We start from the raw sequence: 22096 nt of genomic DNA, 5'->3' as shown, positions 1-22096 counted from the left end.
TCAGCTGATCATGTACATCACTGAAAATACACATGCTGCTGCCTAAGCAAAGCAGGTGTAAGTCTCCACATCCACCACAGAGGGAGTGAGAGAGGCAGACAGAGGCAAAGACACATCAGGGAGGGGAGGGAGTGTAAAACCTAAGCATGTTTGTGTCACACACCTACCAGCAAAGGGTATCACACCCCTGCACTGTGTCGTACTATCCTACTTGTATGCAGTTATTGGATGTGCTACATTGGTTACATGTTGTGGAGCCCTCAGAACGTATATGTGCTGGTGAGTGACATCTGCAACAGGGATATGGTAGCTATACAGTAGGTGTAGTACACGTGCCTGTCCGCATGTACATTTGTCAGCGACAACACAGCCACATTCTCACAGGGACGCACACACATTGACACACTTGGCAAGGCCAGAAATACAACCCATCACTAGTGAGATTGCCACAACACAATACTGTGCAAGTATCACATCCACCACAGGGGTCACACAGAGGTGATATGGGCAAAGGGTATGGGGAGGTGTCCGACATCAGACAGCATGCTTCAGTATGTCAATGGGGGTTACAGTGAGTGTGGATGTGATTATACGCATCATACAACACACACGCAAACACATAGGGTGCCAGTACTGACATGCATGTGTGCATTTCTGCATGGATGTGTGGTGCCAACTGTGCCAGACTGCTATACAAGGCTAAGTGATGGGTATACCTTGGCATCAGGCCACATGACGATGGTCAGCATTGTGTCTCAGGGCTGTGGGTTCTGCATTTGCCCACACAAGTGTATCCCCCATCCAGTCACCTGGGTGACTATTGTGTGTGGCCAGTGCTGTGCATCACTTGCCATGTATGTGTTCCTTAGTCCATGATATGCTTGGTGTCTGGGATGTGCAAACCTCCCACATGCATGTACAGTGACATGTGGAACCGTACCCGGGGTGTCTGGCCCATATTGTGTACACCGATTATCAGCAGATGTGTCAGTCTTGGCCACCTGTGGTGGGAACTGGCAATGGAAGACAGATTTACCCTGCACCTACATTGACAGCATGCTAACAGCATTCCCTGGTGTCAGTGGCATCTGTCCATACAGGGCATGTTTTCAGGCATGGTATGTCCTTTGTGGGTCACATGTGATGGCACCACAAATGTTGCAGGTGTCCAGTGGGGAATATGGGGAAGGTGCACTGTCTGCATGTACGTGCCTACTGGACAGATGGACAGGGTGCCATACCCTCTTTAGCCCACTGCAATCACTCCATAGTTACTATCAGTGGCCAATATGCAGTGTACTACCCACATATTGGCTGTTGCCTGTGTGCGTTTGTGGGGGTGGACATGGGTTGAGAGTGTGCTCTGGGTAATACTAGGGTTGCTAACTGTGATTGCCTGGCCTTGATGTCACGTATGGGTATGGATTTGCACCCCAGCCTTTCGGCTATTTCACATCTGTTATCCCTGTATGGTGGACATTGTGATACATACTAGGGCCACCATATAAGAAATTTGCAAAACCCGCTCCACATTGGGCCCAGGTATCACACACTCACACCCACCTCCACACAGGATACGAGTTACACACACAACTGTCATGTCTGTGAGTAGAACCCCTACCTAACTAGTTTATTACACTACAGCACTACGCAGGTATAGTAAGCGCCACAGAGATTACTGGATTACCTCTTCCCCAAAGGTGTATATCACATTGGATGACATCAGCAAGATTGGCAAAGTAGGACATCCGACTTGTAGTGAGTGTGGCTAGGCTAAAATGCATTGCTCCCTACACAGACAGTGACACACACACACAAAACATCCACAACTGACATGTGTGGGTATAGAACCCCTAACAGAGGTCTATATCACACTACAGCATGGAGCTGTTGTAGGACGCACCACATGGATTGCTGGAGAACTCTTTCCCCAAAGGTGTATTTCACAATGAATGACATCAGCAGGATTGCCAAAGTAGAGCATTTGAAATGTACAGAGTGTGACTAGCCTAAAATGCATTGCTCCCTGCACAGAAATTGGAACACACACAAAACATCCAGAATCGCCATGGGTGGGTATAGAACCCTACCAGAGGTCCATATCACCACTACAGCAGTATGCAGTTACAGGACACGCTACGGAGATTACTGGGCTACATGCTTCCCAGAGGTGCATTTCTAGGTGGATGACATCAGCTGCCTTGCCAAAAATGAGCATTTGAATTGTAGGGAGTGTGACTACCCTAAAATGCATTGCTCTCTACACAGACAGAGTCAGACAGACACACACACAAACACACACTTGCCATGTCTGGGATTAGAACAGCTACCTAACTAATTTATCACACTACAGCAGTATGCAGTTACAGGACACATTACGGAGATTACTGGGCTACATCCTTCCCAGTGGTGTATTTCTAGGTGGATGACATCAGCAGCCTTGCCAAAGATGAACATCTGAATTGTAAGGATTGTGACTACCCTAAAAAGCATTGCTCTCTACACAGACAGACAGATACGCACACAGTTGCCATGTCTGGGAATAGAACTCTTTACCTATTTTATCACACTACAGCAATATGAAGTTATGGTACGCGCCACAGAGATTACTGGGCTACAACTCTCCCAAGGGTATATTTCACAGTGGATGACCTCAGCAGACTTGTCATAGTAGGGCTATAGGGAGGGCAGTGTGTGTGCATGGGCCATAACTTATTCATCTAGAGGTTGACACGCCACATGCGGGCACACACTGGGTCATAATTCACAGGTATGTGTATACAGCTGCTAGATGAATACTTCCTTGTACAGTCATGTTTCACAGCTGGCACATGCACAAATAATCTGTAATGCTGACAGATACTGGTGGCTAGTATCTGCAGTGAGTGACATCTGAATCTCATGTGTTTGGGTCCCTTTGGCTGTATGCTGGGTGGGACAGGCCTGGATGGCTCACTGTCACAGTCACCCTCTTCCACACATCTAGGTATGTCTACCTTTGCCTTATTATAGTGTGTTGTCCTTACATATATGTCTGTATTCCTATCCAGTGAGTGCAAGGCATGCGTGGTGCATACTGACAAGTGTCTGCACTAACAACTGCAACTGCCAGATATGTCTGGCCCACTGGTGATTGCAGACATGGTCTTCATGTGTTTAAGTGTGTGAGTATGCCCAGTATGGTCTTCTGTATTTAAATGTGTGGATCGAGTCCAGGTAGTTTGTACTGCAGTGCTGACTTTGGTGTTGTACACCGACAGGTGGCATGCTGTTTCTGCAGGGTATCCATCAAGCATTTGACATTGACTGTTCCTACATTTCTGCATAGGATGGGGGCCTCAACTGACTATTTCTATACAGGACAGGGGGACACACCTGACTGTTATTACATTACTACATGGGGGGGCACACTGGTCTATTTCTATGTCTATATAGGGTTGGGGGGCACACTTGACTGTTATTACATTACTACTTAGGGTGGGGGGCTCACCTGACTATTTCTACACAGGATGAGGGGGGCCACACCTGCCTGTTATTACATTACTACATGGTGGGGGGCACACTGGTGTATTTCTACACAAGGTTGGGGGGCACACCTGACTTATTACATTACTATGTAGGATGTGGGGGACACACATGACACTTGTACACATTTGCTATAACTGTACTGGTATGTCAGGTACTCCATTTCATTCTATATTGTTAACTATTATGCCGACTAGAGGCATACCAGTGTACTACAGATCATGGCTTTGGTTGCCCTACATATTACTGTCTGACTTCCTACCCTTCAGAACTAACATCCCACTGCCTGCCCTGCTGCAGTCTGTCTGTGTAGGCCTGGGGGGGGGGGGGAGGTGAACCATAGCCATTATTCAGGGGCCATGGCACAGGCTCCATTTGGGTTTGTCTACACCTGTCCTGCTGGCTGAGACTGTTGTTGGGTATGTGAGCCGCCCTGACTGGCATGTGTGGGTCATATGGACACACACATGTCGCGCAGCACATTTCCTGCAGTGGGTTTTGTCAACCTGTGTAGTACTGACTACTATGGTGACTCCAGTATGTGTTACAGATGTCATGGTGCCACTATGGGTGTCTACTGTCTGCTGCCATAGCATTCAGCCACCCAATTCTCATGCATGCTCACATCCATACCATAGATGCAGGTAATGACACATTCTACTTCATTCGGCAATTGATAGGTTGATTGACTTACCTTGAGGGTGTGACAAACTTGCGGATGGTGCTGGAGGGCTGCCTATGTTGGATGCACACAGTACACTCCCTATACATGGTTGAGCACAGGTACTGTTATGTTTGGCATCCCTTTTACTGTATGTGCGAGTCAGAGAAAGGTGTCATTCCCTGGGTCCCTACTGTAACAGTGTATGTGCTATGCGTTGTCTCTTTGCCGCTGCCTCGGCATACTGGGCACGCCTCCATCTGCCTACTGGGGCAGGCTCAGGTTGCTCCTCCTCCAAGTCACTCTATGCCTGTGCAGCCCTTGGCATTGGTGGGGAGCTGTTTGGCCCTGCCCCCTGCTGTTCCTGCTGCAGCTGTTTCCGCAAGATCATATTGTGTAACATAGCACATACCATAACAAACCATAACAATTTGGGTACATGGAGCTGGTGAGTACTGCAAGGCTCCACCGGATGTGTCCAGACACTGGAACTGTGCCCCGAGCATCCCAAACACATGCTCTATTATACGTCTGGTCTGTGCGTGTGCCTCATTATGATGTTTTTGTTCAGGTGTGTGTGCGCATTTCTGATGGGTGTCATGAACCACGACTCCAGTGTGTAACCAGCATCCCCCCACTAAGTGACCATAGAGGATGTTCCCATTGGCAATTCTCTGGTACAGATGCGTCAGATGCCATATGTGGGAATCATCATAGCTTCCACGGCAGCCAGCACACACATTCATTATAATGCCCTGGGCATCACATACAACCTGGCAGTTGATGGAGGGGATGCCCCTGCGGTTGATGTAGGCCCTACCCTGATCACTGGGTGGTGCTTTGATGCGTATGTGCGTGCAGTCTATAGCACCCACTACCTCAGGGTAAACTATTTGGTGGAAGAGACGCATATTGCTGGTCAACACCTCACGGGTGTTAAGGAAATATATGTGCTCACTGACATGTGCTGACATGGCATCCAGGAACTGGTGGAATACTCTGGATGCTAATGCCTATGAGATCCCCATGATATCCCCAGTTGAGCTTTGGGAGGTACCTGTGGCTAGTATTCCTAGGCCTATACATACCTTGGTATCCACTGGGATGGGTTCCCCTCGGTCAGTTTGGTGTGTCAGGTGTGGCCAGCACAGCTCAACAACTTGCTCTAGGAGGTCTCCATCCTCCCTATATCGCTCCACTACCTCCAGCTCATGTAGCCCCTGGTAGGTTATCCTGGATCTGTACACTCTTCTCAGTCTCCTCACTGTGGGTTGATTGGCAGCATTCACATCCTTCCCACCCTCAGCCTCTTGCACATATTGTTCTATGTTGCCTGCTGCAGCCCTTCTCATTTTTTAGGTTTGTTTGTTAAAATTTCCCCGGTTGTATACACTGGTGGTGTAGAGTGTGGGAAAAACCAGAGGGGAAGGTGTTTGCTTAGTTTACACTAGTGTTCTGGGCTGGGCTGGTCTGCTGCCTGTGTAATTGGCTGATTCTGATACATTTCACCTGCCAGCTAAGCTAGTTCTCCTTGGTTACCTTCTTACTGCTGTTTTCCCTTCCCATTGCCTTCCTGTTTAAGCCCGGGGGCGCACTGTGCAAACAGAGTGCTCAAATGTGCACAGAGCTGCTATTTCCTGTTTTAACCTCTTTTTTCATCATGTAAAACCTGCTTAGGCTTTGTAAAGAGTGCTATGCAAGTTTAGACACATTCCCTAGCTTAGCTAGGAGCAAACCCGAGCCATGGGCTCCAATCTGCTTACAGTATACCTGACCCCCCCTCCCCCATGATGTCACCTACCTCGTAGGCTTGCACCATGCTATTCCTACTCTTACACTGTTGGGACCCGACTCACATGTTGGGGAAAACTGGGATTCACTATCATTCCCCTCATTTGCATAGGATTGTCTGCTAATGCATAGTTACATGTCTCACACTGAGCCTCCCCGCATTAGCAACCACTACTCACTGGCCAGGTTGTCTTCTGCCTGCCATTAACTTGCATGGCAGAATAGTGACTTTAGTTAGACTGCTTATTTTAGGTTTATTTTATTGGTTTTCCCCCCAATTCTATTTGTGTGCCGCTGCCCTACACTTAAACAGCCGAGACTGAAAAAAAAATATTAAAGTTGATTTTTGTATTTATTTTATGTTTGCAATGCCAATGGCCTTATACTTGGCCACTGGCATGCTTACTACATGATATGCAACCTTTATTAGGAGCTGTCATAGCTCAGTTTTGGATTTTGCAGAAATGTACTCAGTTACTAACCGAGTACATTTCTGCAGATAACACTAGTCCTGCACTGACTGTTGCAAGCTTCCTGGATTGCAATATCACCTCATTTGCATAGAATTCTCCTGCAAATGGGGTGATTTGCATACCAGGGCTTAGTCCGTGCAGGATTAGTGCAGGAGCGCTTGTGAACACCCCTACAGGCTGTTCCTGGATCGCACGGAAGACATATTGCTTGCTTGAGCTCCTGCAAGCTTTTGAGAATCCGGGGGCATGCCTGTTTTTGGGTTCTCTAAAAGATCTGGTGTGGTTATTTGAAAATTACTCACACACAGAATATCATCACTATGTGGGACTCAGACCCAGGTTTGTAATACTAATCACAGATGACCAGTTTTATTAGTAAGAAAAACTATTAAACCAACTTATACTATTTTACAGGCAGGCCATGTGACAAATGTATATTCTTTTTCTGATGTATTATGTGTACTGCTCTGCTGTTACTTGCAAAACAACGTCCAAACAGCAGGTAAGTTACTAAGGAGTAAGATGTCACTGGAGGGACAAAGTTATAGAAACATCAGCAAGTAATCTATGAAGACATATAACTTAGGCTTTGTATTGCTCTGTGGGCATTCCAGTTCTTTCATATGTCTGAACAGATATATGTCGAAGAGGATATTATACTCAATGATTGTCCTAATGAGGGCTAAGTAAAGGGAGACAATGACATCTGTAGATCTAGTCACAATCCCTTTGTTTACAAACTGCACAATATAAAAGGCCTTTCTTACGACACTGGACACATGTTGGTAAGTAGTTAGGTCACTGTCCAGTGAGGTTCCCAAACAAAGGAGTCATCTCGCAGGGGTGTATTGTTAATGTGATAGTTCCCCGGGATAGACGACTTCCCGAAGGATACAATAATGCATTTTTTTGGCATTTAGTTTTAGTCCATGGCTCTGGCACCAGTTATTTCTTTGGGACAAACCCTCTTGCAGAATGGCAAAGTCATCTGGGGATTCAACAACTGCTCCTATCTTGCAGTCATCTGCAAACTTAGTTAGGGCCCTTTGGCACTGGCCAAAAAGGAGAGGTTCCAGCAATGAACCCTGGTGGACTCCACCAGTGACTGGTCTCTTTGTGGAGATAGCTTTCCCTATTTTGATCTCCTGTGTCGTAGCTTTCCCTATTTTGATCTCCTGTGTCGTAGCTTTCCCTATTTTGATCTCCTGTGTCGTAGCTTTCCCTACTTTGATCTCCTGTGACTTATCAGTCAGCCAGCTGGCAATCCAGTGAGGGGACAAGAGCATTTACTCCCAGTTTATTTAGCTCTTCTATTACTTCCGAGTGAGGGATTGTGTCACAAGCTTTGGCCATGTCGAGCTAGGGTAACTGGTTTACCTTCATCCAGTGCTTTGGTAAACTTTTTAAAGAAATTCACCAGGTTGAGTAGGCATGACCCGATCCTGACGAATCCAAACTGATACAGGTCCAGTGTTTGGAGGATCCATATCTCCTTATTGATTAACTCCATGATGTCTTTTCATAACTTTGCACATGGGACTGGTCAGACTTATGGATTTGTAATTGTCTGGGTCTGTGGAAGATCCTCCCCTGTGAGGGGAAATGACTGACTGTTTTTCACTTGCTTGGTAAAAAACCTGTATAGAAGGTGAGGTTAAGGAGTGCTGGGGTAGTTAAATCACAATTCATGCTATTTAAGACACATCCAGGGATATTGACAGGTCCCATCAGTGCAATATTTTTTAAATGTTGATAACACATTTAGGACTTGGTGAGTTATAACTTGTGGGATAGACAGAGGAGTAAAGTTTGAGCTGAATTTATCGGTCAGTAGATTAGCTACACCTTCAGCCTCAGTGTACGTAACATCATTCACAATCAGGTCAGTTCAATCCAATGGGATTCCCAAATGGGATTCCCATAGCTGCTTTAAAAGTGAAATGATGTTTTCCCCTTACTGCTGCTACAGCTGACTGCAGACACTCACATTTACTACACATTCTGGAGTAGGGTTGTGTTTATGTCTTGAAGGCTTGTTACCTGCAATCCAAACACTTCATACAGGATACTACAGTAGAAGATTTACATTTTGTTATTATTAATTAGCAACTTCCCTGCATGTTGCCATGCTGTTCGATAAAGCTTTGTCAAATTATTTACCGGATTGCCTTACAGAATATTTTTACAGAATATTTTTCTCTTTTAGTAGCTTTGTTCTGAGGCAAAATGCACCCAATAAAAAATAAGGAGCATAGTGAGTCACTCTGAAGCTGGTATGATGTCACATTTAAATGTATACTATTTAAATGTTAGGTTATTTGATGTTAATAATGTTGAAAGTGTAAAAAGCAACCTAGATGAGAAACAATGTTTAATTTCAATGATGCCCCTATGCTTTAAAGAAATCTGAATGTCCGTATTGCCAGTTTAAGCAATGGCACATACGGTGGAGTCCTGGAAAAGGTATTCTTTTCATTGTTTAACCCCTTTATCTCTTTCCTTGAGCCATACTTCTAGGAGACCAGCAGTACCGTGATGCCTTGTGATTTAAAGCAGCACAGGTCTTGTACATGGACTTTATAAAATATAGGATACAAGCAAGGAAGCCCGCAGGATTTGTTTTGCGAGGGGGGTGCAAACCCAGAGCTCCCCTATACAGCCCCACCCCCTCCACCCATGCAGCCCCACCCCCACCATCCACACAACACCCCCCCCCCTGCCCACGCAGCCATTCCAGTGTCCTATTACTTGGCTATTTCTCCCCATTTGTCATAGACACTGTCCAAAAATCTCAGTGTGCATACTGTTTTATGCTTTACTTCTACAATGATTACAGATATTTGGATTCCATTTACAACTTTTATTTCAAATTTTATAGCACAGACTGATAGACATTTACTAAACCTAAACAAAGCAATGGTCTTACACTGAAAACAGACTTAGCATTAAAACTTCTCTACCTTTGAAACCCACATTAATTGAAACAGCACTGAAACCCACATTCAAAGAAAATGCATCTGGCCAGTGGCAGGGTAAGTTTACCTTTGGGCTGTTTTCAAATAATAGGCTCCTTGCAAACATTTTTGGAACCATGCAAAGGTTCTTTGATTTACCTTCCTGACTGTATTAATTATACTATATAATAATTGAATTATATCTCTTGTATAATACAGCACCACTTGTTAGAGTGTGTTTTAAATTTATAGTTCTGAACATTTTTCCTTTAAGCAATAAAACAAATCATATGAAACAATAATGACAACCTGCCCAATTCAGAACTTTTCAACCATAAAGGGCCACTCAAACTTCTGTCATACAATCCACCAATATCAATCAATATGCAGAATCTCTGCAGAAGTAAACGTCATCTGAATAACTCCACATTAAAAAGAGATCTGAAACCAATAAAGAGGTTGTTACTTGAAAACAACTTTATATTACAGTGTTTCATTTACAAATTCAGTGCCTGTTGCCCTTGAAGAATAAATTGCCTATGTTACATTAAAATAAATGGTAAATATTGCAAAAGGGAATGGGTGGCAAGCAGAAAACAGGTTCATAGTTATTAAGTGTCTTATCCAAAGGATGACATACTGAGGACTGCAGTACCATACCCCCTTAAAATACAAATGTACATGCTGTAGGAATAGAACCTATAGCCGTTTGCATCAAGATGCAAGTATGCTACCTGCTGTGCTAACACTGTTTTAAAATTCTATACTACAATAATGATACCATTTGCTAAACAAAACAGTTGCACATTTTAAGCAGACTTAGCATGAGCAGCAGTAAACTTCTCTTCCCTTGAAGCTCACAATTCCTTGAAAATAAATTCCACCTGCTAGATCTAACTAGGGCATTTCTCTCTCTCTCCCTCTCTGACTCTGTCTGTCTCTCACACACACACACACACACACACACACACACACACACACACACACACACACACACACACACACACACACCTCAACTTCTTAGTGCAAGAAATCTGGGCAAGGCCTAAAATAAACAGGGACAGATTATAAATATTGCTTTCGTGAATTTATAAAATTGCTAGAATAACAGGATTTGTGTTGGCATGCATTTTTCTAAAGGATATGATGTCTAAAATTATTTAACAACTTCAATCCTTTTTAGGAGGAATATGGGGCAAAAATCTGGACATTCTGGAAAAACCTGGACAGCTGAGGGGTATGCTACCTCCCTTACAGACTTTGTCAAGATGTCCTCCTTTCCACATATTTTACTATGTTTACTCATTCCAGCCTTGACAATGTACATAAATAGATTTTGTCACAGTTACAACTTCAAACTCTGTGTGAACTTGGTGCTTGTTTTTGACAGAAAAGTAAAAAGTAACAACTCATGGCTATGTATATAGTTGAATCTCTCTGAACTGAAGTATTCCCTACCATGATGCTGCTTTAATAACTAGTGTGTTTGCATTCAGAAACTTTTACATTTTTATACTGAATTTTATAGCTACACGAATTAGAAAATAACCAATTTCCTTTTCAGAGCCTAAGCTAAAAAGTCCACTCCTTACAAGCACTCCTTCCCCTGGAAAACATCTATATATGTCACATTTCATGTTTTTTTCACTGGACATAATTGCTAAAAAGGGACAGGCATTCATTATACAACTGAGACCACTTGGATAAAAACTACATAGAACCGGGTCTATATTAGATCATCGAAACGGCAGAATTTCGAATGATCTAATATCGAATCCAATATCGCAAATGCTGAAAACAGCAAAGCTGCACAAAACCAAATTCTTTCCTAGGGAAAGAATTCGGTTGGCCGTTGTTGTGGCTTCACTGTTTTCAGTGATGCAGTGGAAAGTTACGGGTTGGGTTAAGGTAAGTGTGTGATTGTGCGGATGTTCGGGTTAGGGCGCGGGTTGGGTGAGTTAGGGTTAGGGCGCGGGTCAAGTGTGCGATTGTGACAGAATTTGAGGTTAGGGGCGGGTTAAGTGAGTTAGGGTTAGGGTGCGGTTCGGGTTAGGGCGCGGGTTGGGTGAGTTAGGGTTAGGGCGCGGGTCAAGTGTGCGATTGTGACAGAATTTGAGGTTAGGGGCGGGTTAAGTGAGTTAGGGTTAGGGTGCGGGTGAGGTGATTGTGAGATAGTGAGAATTTAGAGTTGGGGCAGGTTAAGTGAGTTAGGGTTAGGGCGCGGGTGAGTGTTCGATAGTGAGAATTTGGGGTTAGGGGAGGGTTAAGTGAGTTAGGGCACAGGTGAGGTGAGTGTGTGATAGTGACAGACCTTAGGGTTAGGGTCTGGGTTAAGGTAAGTGGATAGATAGTAGTGTATGTGCAGTGTAGTGTAGGGTTAGATGTAACTTTTAAATGTATGTGTGTGGATTGCTGCTTTTTAGTGTGCTTGTGGTGTCTGTGTTTCTCGGAACAGCAAATTTTTTCCCTGGGAAAAAATTTGCTGTTTTGAGGTTTCGATATTGTTAGGGTTCGGGTTTTGCAGTTTGATGTTATGGCATTCGATAATGAGCCTTTTCGATGATCTGATATAGACCCCATAGAACCTGGGAGTTAATGCAGAGTCCACAGCTAAAAACTTAATCGGAGACCCAAGCGCTGTGAGTCAGCAATGCTGTTCACTGCACCCTTGTGCCAGTGGTCAGTTGCTGTAACATGCATCCTGTCCAGACCACCACAGTCAGTCAGATATTGTGTACACTGCTGATATTTGTGATGAAAAGTGCAAGAAAATATGGCTAACTTGCTACTTTTAGATGCACTGCAATTCCTTCCCCACACAGTCCTTTTCATCAAAGGCAACTCCAAGAAACCTGAATTGCAACCGCTTTATTCTTTATTGATTGTGCACACCTCTTATCTCTATTTCACAAAAGCCACAGTAAAGTATGCCAGCTAGCTTTACACAAATGCACTCACTAGTTCTGCAAACTGAGAATAAAGCAAGACTGCATTTAGTGATGACTGCCCATGTCCTGGAGGGTTGTGGGTGTTATCCCCAGTAAGAATTTACTGTGACCCATCCACTCATTCACGTTCCTCTTGAATACTGTCATAGAGGTGCTCTGTTTCACATGAATTGGTAACCTGTTCCAAAGACGTGGCAGTCACTGGGAAATAAATCTGTCCCTCCAGCATATCCTATTTAAGTCACAGGCCATATTTAAGTCCCTGGAATGAGTAGCCCTAGACACTTTTGATTTACAGATATGCAGTAAGTTCATTAGGTTTGGGTCTTGGGTTGCTCTGTAAGAAGTCTATACTATACAGAGTATAGTGACAGGGGATTTTAGTCAGTCTTTGTAAGGCACATGATAGAGGCCCTTGATCTTCTTCTTTGTTAGAAACCCCTGAGGTCATTTGTATTTACCAGCAGCCAGGAGAAAGCTAAAAAATAATGGGGGACAAATGGCCAAATATCAGGGACTGATAGGGCCTTTATTTATTTAGAATGTTGCTAGAATAACAGGTTTTGCATTATCATACTTTTTCTGAAAGCTATAAAGTCGAAAACGTTTAGTCACTTGCTAGAAAAAAAAGTTACCAGCAGCAGACATAAAATTAGGGACAGTTGAGAGTATCTACACCCCCACACATATACAAATATTACAGAACCACACACGCATATACACATACACTTTTAGTTTTAGGATGGAGTTTTCTTTCAAAAATGTCATTTCAAATGTCCAATTATTTGTGATGTTGCAAGAAACCATAGACTCCTGAGAAAACTCTAGAAGGCATCAGGAAATATGCTAAGTGCAGAGAAGGCTACATAAACAGATAATCAAAAGCTGCTATGATGTCATACTGAATAAACCATATACACTTAAGTTACGACTAAAGCTGAGGAAACAAAATTACATCTAAGGGCAAAACAGTAGAAAATGATAATATGCCAACAAGCTATCACTCTCTCGGGTTTTTCCCCCAGTGTTCCCCTCCATCACTAGATAAAATCATTATAAACAACACTTACTCGATGTCACATGTCATGCCAAAATAGACTTCTAACAAGACTGATGTAGTTTGCATTTAGAACAATGACAACAATCAGTTCAGGAAGAAGAGATCTCCAAACTTGTATAAAGAGACTCTAACACACAACACAGCTGCAGTCAGGCCTGAACTGTCAACAACTAGGTCTTGTTTACCAACCTTTGGGTCCATGTCCCTTTCAGATGGAACAGGGATACAATTTACTGTTTCCTTATTCTACCAGCAGCGTCTGTGGTCTCTTCCTCACTGTTAGCTTATGCATTGTTTGATTTATTTCCTCCCAAACAGTGACAGACAACAGACACAACCAGCTGTACTGCTGTTACAGTCTACTCTTGACCTCCTGTTTCAAGGAGGCGGGAAGTCATCTGCAACAGAAGCCTGAGTCAAAAAGTAACTGGCGTGTGACGAAGCTACGTCCTGTTTTAAGGATTTAACTTGTCATTGAGAAATGTTCTTGTCCTGAATTCTTGTAGACTCGCTAGTAGTAGGAGACTATATAGCCCTTGAGTAAAGTTTAAGATTTTCAGGCATTCATTTTCTGATTACCTATTTTTTCCAGCTCACAACAGAGGAAACTGAGCACATAATAGCACTAGAGCCCAATACAGAAAATTAACCATGGATATATCACAGTCACACACACTTAGTTACTAGGGATTGTAAGAGTGCGCAGTCAAAATACAGTTTCACTAAAGTGCAGCGCAAATTCACAATTAAAGACTTACATTGTTCTAAAAACGAAGCAAAAAAGTACAACTAAAATTTTCTTTTCATTAATTTTTTGTAACTCAGACTGAACTTTTGCAATTATAACAGTTTCTAGTAAATACAAATAAATCACCCTGATCCAGATACAAATGCCTGCATAAATATAGTATTTTCTCAGCAGGACGAGTTGTTTCAAGTGTGTGCGCCACTTTCACATTTTGGCACCAAGCTTTGATTCAGTGTAAAAAAAAAAAAATACCAGGAGCTTCTTTCTTGATGTGAATTGATCAACCTTAAGTGCTGCACAGGACACACAGTTGAATCAGATGATCTGACTTCACTGAGCTAAAGTAAAGAGTTCTTAGACTGTCTCTGATCTGCTGCACTGTCTTAATCTGGGTAACTCTTTCACTCTATCCAACTGTCATTGGTCGCAAAGGGAGATGCAGTTTGAGGAGGAATTGATGCACTCGTCAGCATGTGACTGCAGCCTCCAATAGCATCTCTGGCTCCGCCGAACGATGCAGGTTTAATGGAAAAAAAAATAAAAAAGTAAGTTGAAATCGAAAAATGTATGGTTTTGCCAGTACATTTTTCGATTTCAACACAGCTAGATTAAGAAAATCCAGGGGGGTGCAAGTGCACCCTTGGATACAAGATTTTTGGGGCAGTGAAGCTAGTTACAGAGTTTGAATTTCACTTCTCTAGTCATCTTGGTTAATTATTCATATAACATAGGTAGTTTGTTTGGATACCTTGAAGAGGACAAGTGGAAAATTGGTGGACAGGTACAGATCTTTACAGCTTAAGGCATTCTCACTAGTATCTTGGAATGTGAACATGGTTAGAAACCCTGTCAAATGAACCTGGTTATTCTACACTGCTGAGTAATTCACTCAGGACTGTTTGCAACAGATTTTCCCAGACAACAATAAGCAACTGAAACTAAGGCAAAAGAATATTAAGTGGTGGATTCCTCATTCTCCTGTACATGGCACTGCAAGGCAAGGGGTATGTGGTAATCTTGCTCTACACTGCAGCACAGATGAGAAAAGTTTAAATGTACATGATAACAAGTGATTAGTTATATAGTTTTTGGTTCAGTGTGACTCACAGAAGTCTTCTGCTAGTATATGCTGATTTTCCATCTTCCCTTCGTGTACGATACAGGAGAATCTTAGATAAGATTCTGGACTCCTTATTGGGGTAAGCTGACTTTAGAAACAACTTAAGTGCACTTTCACCTTCACTGGACATAAGTAATCTTTCAACACACTGATTTCCATTTGTAGCCAGAATGATTAATGTCATAAATGCTAATTTGGTGTTGATGGACTTGGGCTCCTACTAACTGACAAGGCAGGTTGTCATTCACCGGTTACTCAGTACCACATGGCTCCATTGCCTGAGTTACCAGAAATTAATTCTGTTGCAAGTTAATTTCCAGTGAAGGTAATTAAATCACCTTTATCAGATCACTGCCTTCCACCTATCAGTGCGTGACCCTACGTACCTGTATTTCATGTTACTGATTGAATCTTTCACATTCACCTTCATTGTATGCCATTAGACTCAGACGTGTAGAAAAGGGGCTCTTGAGCCATGGGACTTTGCAGGTTAACAAATGTCAATACAAGAAAACATAAAAATACATAAAATCATAACTTATGTTAAATCTGGTCAGACATTAACCATGCAGATAAAGGATGACTCTCCTTGCTTCCTATCTCTTTTTTATACCATATTTTTCTATTTTACTATGGTTTATACTGTGTCGTTTTTATTAATAACCACTACCGTTCTGAGCCTGTATTAGTTTCCAAACTATCCAAATGCAAACAATGGAGACATTTAGCCGTTTCATTTTCCATACAAGCTCCTCACATAAATATACAGTCAAAAGCTGAATCTTGTGTGATAATTACATGAGATAAAACCAGTCCCTGGAAGAAGCACACATAAATGGTAATTACTGACGGTCAGCATTCCTTACATATCAGACATTAAAGCACAAGTCAAACGCATCACGCAGAAAGCACAAAACGCGTACACATTACAACATAATGGTCACTTAATTCACACAATGTACACACAACTGTCTGGAAACAGCAAAGTCCAAATAACGCTAAGTTAACAGTTGCCATAATTTATTAAACGACTATGCAAATAAGCGACATGAAATCTCAACACTCGTATAACCTAAAAAGACTGCATGACGAACTTATCTCACAACATATACTCCACTGCAGTACGATTGTTAATAAAGCACCCAACACCAAAAGAAATCACAGAAACGTACAGCTGTCAGTTGGCTTTACATAGTTCACATTAAACAAACCACTGCAATTTTGAAAAAAGACACAACGATCACTACACTATTATACACGATCACACTCAACATTCCGCTACAGCTTCATAATATACAGATGCACATATAGTACTCACAGCCAGACGCTGTTAGCAACAATTTTTCAGGGAAGAGCATATTTACAAAATCCAAAGAGCACAACCTACTGTCGCGTAGCTTGCGTCACTCGGCGCTATCTTACAACGCGACAAGCAAGGCTGGTAAGTTATTGCATTTGTTTTTGTTTTCTCCTTCATTTTTCACCGTCTGATCGTGTAAGTGGATGTACGGGACAGAACTACATAGGGAATTATGGTTGTGCTGGCTTTTTTGTGATTGGTAGCGAGTAGTAGATTAGGAAGCTGCCAGTATACCAATCTCTTTACGAAACGCTACAGCTCTTTATTTCCAGTAGTAACTGTAGTAACAACTGTGCACAGTATGCCACAAATAGAAATAATTGTTTTCAACAGTTTTTTTTTTACATGTACAGGGCAGTAACTGAAAACGATGCGTACATGTTTCAAGTATGTAGGGCAACACCTGGAAAGCTGTACGTTTTAACTGTGTTGTAGTGGGACAACAGTAACTGTCCAAGGTTGTTTGAGTAGGAAACGAAAATGTCTGATTCTCAATGGACCTTGAAATGAGGATGTATATCTGAAGATTAGTTTGCATTATTATATTATCTGATAAGTGCATGTTGCACTCCGTTTGTGATGTGGGCCGCTGCTGTCTTTAAAGGTAAACTCCACCCTCTCATACAGTTTAACTAAATCGTTAGGTTTATTTTTCTCTACAATATGGTTCCAGCATTGTGTATGTACTAGAAACTTGCTTGTACTTTTTAAAACTTTTATCTCCGTGCATTGGAGTCAAAGGAAGGGAAAGCCCACCTACTTTTTTTTTTAAACTCAACTTCTCACATACTTTGCAGAGAAATTCCACCCGCATGACATGTCATAGACATAGTTAAATCTGTAGTTTAACAAAAACAAAGTGACCACAGTTGAGGAACGTAGATAAAAACTTCCGATTTTAATGAAGCCAGATAAAATAAGTAAGCACTTTCGCAATCTCTTACTGATTTGCTTCTTCAGACTATTTCACTCATACTCAATCCAATCACAAACAAGAATGAAATGATGCAATTTAATTTTTAAAGTGACAAAGTGCATCATTCAGAGACTCTGAGTTTATATGTAGGTTTAAAGGCTATAAATGCCCATGAAGTCATATGTATTTCATTTTTAAGTCCTATTCTTAACCAATGTCTTTTGAGTCTCTGAATGATGCACTTTGTGTGAAAGCGCTTACTTATTTTATCTGGCTTCATTAAAATCGGAAGTTTTATCTACGTTCCTCTGCTGTGGTCACTTTGTTTTTGTTAATCATTTGTTGCTCTGAGGTGAAAACCGAGTGTTGATCCAGTCTTAGAACATTTTTTCTCCCCTCAAATCTGTAGTTTACCCTGTCGGGTACTACTGTCAATCTTAGATGGGTAATTAATCCTGATAATGTCAGGAACACAGCAGCTGATATAAAAAAAGACAGAACGCTGTGGAATTGTTTCAACTGTTTTTATTGCAGAGGGGAGGAGAACTTAACACTCCCCTTTGATAGCAAAGCAATTAGATCAGTCATCTCTTCTGATATAAGCAGCAACACAGTATAAGAAGCAACACAGTATTGAAATTCTAAGTATTTAATTATTTATAATAGTTTTGTGTTACGATAACTTAAGTGTAGTAGCAAAGATTTCTGTGACATTTAGAGAAAAGTCAATAAATATTTTCTCTCTTGTAAAGTATAAATGCATTTACCATTTTCAAGCCCCCCCCCACACACACACACACACACACACACACACACAGGCCAGAACTGCAGATACAGAGTCAGGTGGCAACCCTATCAACTAGGTGTATTGATACTGTTCATAAAAAAGGTCTTTTATGCTTTGTGTGACATCCATCCAGAGGGAGATGCATATCTGGTATATGCAGATCCATTGTAAGAGATTCACACTGACTTTGAGTCAGTCCTTGCATTGTCAGAGAGCAACCATCATATACAGCTGAATTTACTTTAACATACATTTACTGTGTGCCCTTGCATTAAGAACACTAAAAAAAGGAAATCAGAAATACTTAACTGTGTTTAAATGCGCACACACACACACACACACACACACACACACACACACACATCCCACACTTTTGTACACATGTACTTTATATACATACACATATGCAGAAACACACACTATATGTGCATGTGTGCATACAATTAATTATTTATAATAAACAACATAGTATAGTTAAGCATTATTAATGTATACATTCTAGTAAATGTTGCTCAATGATTTATTTGGTCACTGTCACACATTGGCTATGTGTTCCATATGTTGTCTTTCTGTCAGTATTTTTTATTTGCATTGATAAGTGCATTTAATAATTATTATCTTTGTCAGTGTAGCTTATGTTGTGGCTGAAGAGGGTCCTGGGGACCAGTTCACTTTCCTGGTTACCAAAGTATAAATAAATATGAAATAGAAAAAAGGAGGGGGGACATGACAGACATAATTGAGGAACAAGTAAAGCACAATTTAAGTCTGCATCATTCACGAGAGAGAAAAATCCTCCCACTGAAGGCATTGGGACTTAGCAGACTAAGTTTAAAATCCTACTACTTGTCACTTGTAAATGTATGGCAAGGATTATTTACTGCACTGAGAGTTTTCACACCTCAGCGTGAGAGTATGGGGGAGGTTTTATCAAGTTTGTTAGGACTACAAAAGTCTCCTCTTACAAAAAAATGTTTTTTATCTGCTTACTTTTGCTGCAAGTAGCTAACAGGTATTTATAGCATAGAACAAGCCCTGGCAGACAGATAAACGAGGCTCAGTTAGGTAAACAGAGAAGCAGCTCTTTTACAGAAGGTGTGTTTAGATGACAGTGCTTCACAGTCCTGCCATTATATTTTAATGGCATGAGAAAACAGCACCACTTCCTTATGTCTGGCATGAGTCATATAAAGAGGACTTGAAATGTATTCTGGGAAGAAGGAAGGAAAGCAAGAAAATAAGATCACGTTTCCAAGGCAGCCCCCATCATCCACCATTTTGAGAGAAACGCATTAAAATTGTAAAATAAGCACTTGGAGTAATTTTGAGACATTAAAATAGCTTAAAAACAAAGATACAATAAAAAAAAATGTTTGAGTTCTAAGGTGGAGTTTTCCTTTAACTTTGCTCCCCACATAAATAGCTTTTAACATGTCCATCTATTTTCCTTCTGCTGTTTAGTGTTTAAGTTGCATTATGCAACTACTATTCTGCATTAATAAAGCAGATGTGTTACTTTAAAAAGGGTATTTCACCAGCTTTGATACAAGCCTCATAAAGTGAGTATTTGGTACATACTTTCAGAAGAATTCTATGAGTATTTTAAAAAGAAGAAAGCAGTGACTGAATTAATTTTCAATTTGCTGACACTGCAGTGCAGCATTAGGGAGGTGTTACACTTGTGAGTGTGCCATCCTTTGCGTGAGCTGTCATTGAATCTCACACTGACACGTATGTTCTCCAGGAGGGACTGACACAGACAAACAACTGGTGTCAGAGTCGTGGACTAAAACTAAATACCAAGAAATGCATAATACTATCCTTTGGGAAGTCATCCATCTCTGATAAACTATCATATCGACAACACACCCCTTAGAGCTGACCCAGTATTCAGGGACTTAGGGACACTCATAGTAATCTAGCCTATGATCATCACGTGTCTACAGTGGTGAGGAAATCATTCTATGTTGCGCAATTTATAAACAAAGGTATGGCATCAAAACCAAGGAAAAAGAAGTTATGTCTTACCATAATGTTCCATCTTGAGTTGTTGATCTTCTTCCAGTCATCACTGATGGGTTCGGTTCCGAGCCCTCGGAACAGAGTCTGCCTTATACCAAGCTTGTGTGCACCAAAAACTCTTGAGCTAAGCTGCTACCCACAATGCCCTTTACTCAGTTACTTCAGATCGAGTTTTCATGCAGTATATAGAAGAAGAAATAAGTCAGAGGCCATCTCTGTGCAAAAACCCTAATACACCACAAAGACCCAGAAGATCCGCCAGAAACCTTTGGAGGGGGTCGGTGGGAGGGTGTGATGACTGGAAGAAGATCAACAACTCAGATGGAACGTTATGGTAAGGCATAACTGCTTTATCTGAAGTTGTTAATCTTCTTCCTATTCATCACTGATGGGACAGAGTCCCCAGCTACTTGGAGAACCTGGGTGGCCCTTATGGAAGAACATTCCTGAGAACCATTGAACCAAAGGCCGCTCTTCCTCTGGAGATTAGATCCAATTTGTAATGTTTGGTAAAGGTGTGGGGCTTAGCCCAAATGGCAGCTGCACAAATGTCATCCATGGAGGCCCGAGAGTGGAAGGCAACAGATGCTGCAACAGTCCTAGTTGAGTGCGCTTTGATTTGGCCAGGCTTAGATCCCTCTGTAAGTGAATATGTGAAGGCAATGCAATCCCTGAACCTTTAGACTAAGTAACTTTCGATACTGCGCCTCCCATTCTAGGGCCCACAAAGGAGATGAAAAGCTGGTCCGACTTGCAAAAGGATGTAGTTCTGTCCAGATAGTAACATAATTGTCTAAACACATCCAAGGAATGTAGGCAGTATTCTCCATTGTTAGAGAAATTTGGGAAAAACACAGGGAGCTCAATGGACTGGTTAATCGAAAAGTCAGAAGCCACTTTGGAAAGGATGGGTTAGTATGAAGTGATACTCTGTCCTTATGAAAGATCAGGTAAGGGCTCTTGATACATAATGCTTGTAATTCAGAAATTCATCTGGCTGAGGTTATAGCCACCAGAAATAAGGATTTCCATGACAGGAATTTTAGATCACATGTCGCAGCCGGCTCAAAAGGGGGCAGAGAAAGAGACTGTAGAACCCAGGACAGATTCCATGCCTCCACCAGCTGCCTGATGGGAGGCCTGCTGTGGAAAATACCCTTGAAGAAAGTCTTGCAAAGGCAAGAGGAAATAAGTGGGACTCCATTTGACCCGTTATGGAAGTTGGAAACAGCTGCTAGATGTACTAGAATGGTGAAAGCTGAGGCCCCATTGTCGCACAGTTCAGCCAGATAATGAAGAATAGTGGCTATGGGGGCAGAGAACGGGTCTAGCTTCTGATTATGTGACCAAATAGAGAATCTTTTCCATTTGTCCCTGTAAAGTTTCCTGGTGGATGGTTTATGAGATGCCAAGATAATGTCACACACAGGTGAAGAGAGGGTTTCCTGCCTGCCAACTAACGGAAGTGGAAAAGCCAAGCTGTCGGCTTGAGAGTGGACAGGTTTGGGGGAGTCGGCCCTTGTGGGTGAGATATGAGGTCCTGACAAGTGTCTAGGATCCAAAGAGGTTGTAGCGGATAAGGTCAAAGGAAGGGAAACAACACTTGATGAGGCCAGACCGGGGCAATGAGGATCACTTCGCTTCTCAACCGAATAGCTTTCCTTAGAACAAGGGAAATCAGAGGAATCTTAGGATAAACATAAAGGAGACCCGTGGGCCAATCGTGAATCA

General features: G+C 42.1%; 2 protein-coding genes across 6 annotated transcripts in view; one reads left to right on the top strand and one right to left on the bottom strand.

The window, feature by feature from the left end:
- The window catches only part of TBRG1 (transforming growth factor beta regulator 1), a 675454-nt gene extending 658771 nt beyond the window's left edge, over positions 1-16683 (bottom strand). The window contains exon 1 of one of the 4 annotated variants that reach the window (XM_044080849.1): positions 16668-16683. The gene's annotated coding sequence lies outside the window, so the exon portion shown is untranslated. Of the gene's footprint in view, positions 1-16452; positions 16470-16598 lie in introns of those variants that run through there. The other 3 variants (XM_044080848.1, XM_044080847.1, XM_044080850.1) reach the window with 3 other exon arrangements.
- Positions 16643-22096, top strand: part of ANAPC13 (anaphase promoting complex subunit 13) — a 49033-nt gene continuing 43579 nt past the window's right edge. Inside the window, exon 1 of one of the 2 annotated variants that reach the window (XM_044080855.1) lies at positions 16643-16721. The gene's annotated coding sequence lies outside the window, so the exon portion shown is untranslated. Of the gene's footprint in view, positions 16722-16795; positions 17245-22096 lie in introns of those variants that run through there. The other variant, XM_044080853.1, reaches the window with a different exon arrangement.

This window comes from Protopterus annectens, chromosome 8.part0 (assembly GCF_019279795.1).
Source record: "Protopterus annectens isolate FY-2018-M chromosome 8.part0, PAN1.0, whole genome shotgun sequence".
Lineage (NCBI taxonomy): Eukaryota > Metazoa > Chordata > Ceratodontiformes > Protopteridae > Protopterus > Protopterus annectens.
The sequence above is the reverse complement of the archived record's forward strand: the minus strand, read 5'-3'. Positions and strand labels throughout refer to the sequence as shown.